We start from the raw sequence: 3326 nt of genomic DNA, 5'->3' as shown, positions 1-3326 counted from the left end.
CCAGGGCCGGGTGTCCTTCACCTGCTTGAGACTTCCAACACAGCACAGCACTACAACCCCTCCCGACCAGACCAGGGCCAGATTACTGCATAGACAAAGTAGGCATATGCTTAGGGCTGTAAGTGAAGAAGGGGCCCATATTCATTTACGTAATTGTTTTAGTTACAAAAGTAATATAAATATACAGTATTAAGCAGAGGCCTACGAGTTTGTTTGCCAAGGGCCCTCTAAAGGGTTAATCTGGCCCCGCTCCGGATCAGGGGTGTCTCAGCTCCTTGCCAGCCCTGTGTCTTGCTCTGTTCATAAGCTGCTTGCAAAGCCAACTCCTAGGTCTCTTCCATGGATGCAGAGCCAAACCTAACGGGCAAATCAGCTTGTGCAGGGCCCCTTTAACACTGCACGCAGGGCCATGGGACCCCTGCAAAGGCAGAGCATGGCAGTGCTGCAGCAATGAAATTTGGCATCTGGGGCCAAGCAGATCCCGTGTGCCCCGGAGAAGCCACTCTTCAGCTGATGCAAAGCCAACGGCGGGGAGGGGATGGGTGGCAAGCAGCCAGACACTTCCGCAACGCAGGGCTGAGCCGCCAGCTCCAGGCATGCTCTGCAAGAAAGGCTATGACTGCTCTGCCCAGCTCCGTGGGGCCCCCCAAAGCACAGGGCCCAGGGCAGTCACTCCAATTTGCACTACCCAAGGGACAGCTCTGCATGGATGGAGATAGATTTTGAAAGGGGGGTGCAGATGGTATGGTATTATCTTCACACTTAGCACATATTTTTCTCCAGGTAAAAAAAAACTAGACGTTCTTGCACTCTTTGGGCCCAGGGCTGTATTATTCAGGTTATCATCACAGCAAAAATAAAATATCATTTCATTGGAATGAGTTTAACTCTCTACAGGGCTGTGCAATTGGAGCTAGATTACCAGGAGCAGGTATCAGACAGCAAGTTTACATAAGGAAGAGTAGCTTGAGTAGTGGAACACAAAGACCATTAAAAAGGAAAGAAGGCCATTAACACCCATGGAATGAAGAGTTTAGAAGGAATCGGAGAGATTTTAATGACCCACAAAGTCAATGGACAGTTTCACTGCTTCCTGAACAGAAATGCTGCTGCCACTGCCAGGCAGTTGGTTTTAAACTTTAGGTGATGCAGGAATCAAAGCAGGTGCAACTGCACCAGTGTACCTCCCCTGGGTCCACCCCACCTACTTCGGTCTTAACACAACCAAATTGGCCAATGCAATGACAAACACTTAAGTCCACAGCTATAACACAATTCCCTGCTAATACAACTGTAATTTCTTTTCAAAGTCAGCTATTATGTACACCTTCTTAAAAACTCATAGTTTTCTTCCATGCACAGAGCTAGGATTTTGATGGGGGGGGGGGGTGTCCAGATGCTGTCATGTAATCTTTGCAGATAACACACTTATTTTTCTCCAGCTAAAGAGAAACAAGAAGCTTTACTAGTATAATGGGCCTAGTGCTATATTATTCAGTGTATAATCAAAGCAAGAACAAATCTAATTGAAATGTGCACTAATTTACTAAGTTATATATTCAGTTTAAAAAGCCACAACAAACTGGACAAAAAAGTCAAGATAGTCAAAACATATTGTTTCATTAGTCCTGGAGTCATTACAGTTAAATATACATCTCTTATTCAGATTCATAAAATAAAATCTAGTCATCTCAAGAATCTTGGCAGTATCGCCAATACTTCACATTTCTACACGAGGTAATATTATGTGTAGATTTTTAGCCAGAACTGAAAATAGACTGCAGGGCCATAAAACAGAAGACAGATTACCACTGAATCCCCTGGATTCATCCCTTTTCTCTCCCCATGTCTTTATCTTGGATAATACTTTACGAGACAGAAAAGCATAGCATAGTCTAGTCATATATAAACATGTAAACATCAAAAATGACCAGACAATAGGTTGATGAGTTGGTTCCTGTTTCTGAAATGTGAGAAACAGCTGAGCTCCTAGATCGGGGTGGGCAAAATACAGCCCGCGGGGCTGGATCCAGCCCATGGAAGGACTTTGATGGGTCCCTCACTCCAACCTGGCCCAGGCACCAGCTAGGCCACGGTGAGTCCCATCACCCCTGGGCACACAGCAGGACTTTGGCAGCTCTGCAGCTGGACTGCATTTCTAGGTAGCCCAGGCAGTGGTGGCTCCTTCCAGCTACAGCCACCACTGGCCCCAGCCGCATGGTACTGGCAGGGTCCTGTTTGCACAGCCCGACCCCAGCCCACCCTGCACCCGCTCTGGACTCACCCTGGCTGGAGCGGACGAGCTCCAGATGAACCAGGACCCACTTACATAGCCCTGACTCCAGCCTGCCCTGTGCCTGCTCCGGATCGCCCACCAACACTGAAGGGCACCACTGGTGGACCCTTCTTGCTACAGCCACCCAGGGCCCATGCCCGTCATCACCGCTGCTTCCAAGCCACCCAGCAGAGCAGTGGAGGCAGTAGAAAGGAGCCACAGGGGAGCCTGGGTGCAGGCTCCAGACAGCTGCAGCAAAAGTGGCCCAGAAGCTGTGAAGAGGAGGCAGCCGCTTTTCCTCCCACACCTAGCAGCAGCTTCTGCCCAGCCGCCACTGCTGCTGCTCGGCGTGGGCAGGCAGTCTGAAGGAGGTGCAGGGCAGGCCAGGGTTGGGGCTGTGCACACAGGTTCCAGCTGTTCTGTTCTGGGCAGGGCAAGTCCGGAGTGGGTGTGGGGTGGGTCAGGGTTGGGGCTGAGACTGGGTGGGGGCCAGAGCTGGCACTCAGCTGCTGCGGTGCACTAGTGGTGGTGGCAGGTAGGCGCTGCAGGGCGCATGGGCACCAGGCTGTTACCGGGGAGGAGGGGTGCTGACCAGCCCTCAACAGCTCCCCAGAACTGCCTATGTGGTCTGCAGGCCCCAATAACTGGCCACCCGTCCTAGATAAATAGTATTCTTTTACTTTCTTTTCCTGATGTCTTTTAAACTATTTCCATACATCTGATTTCTCTTAATCTAACTGACATATATTTTATATGTTCATCTGATTTATAGTTTTGCTGCTTTATCTTCTAAATTTCAAATAAAAAAGTATTTTCAAGTATTCACAAGTCTGAAAATGTAGCACAGAGTACAAGAAGCTGTGTACCTATGGATATGTGAACTTATTTTTAAATGTTGGCATTATGCAAGAAGTTGACTTACCTAATGAATAAATCCACGTGCTGCATTGCCACTTAGGAGCATAGTACCATGCAGAGCTCCACTATGTGTGCTTTCATAGGTTATAGATATTTTATTAGTGGCAAAGGCCCAATGTTAGTATCTCTGTAC

This window comes from Gavialis gangeticus, unplaced genomic scaffold (genome assembly GCF_001723915.1).
Source record: "Gavialis gangeticus isolate Ggan-Ray unplaced genomic scaffold, GavGan_comp1, whole genome shotgun sequence".
Classification (NCBI taxonomy): Eukaryota; Metazoa; Chordata; order Crocodylia; family Gavialidae; genus Gavialis; species Gavialis gangeticus.
This window is presented reverse-complemented; position numbering follows the sequence as displayed.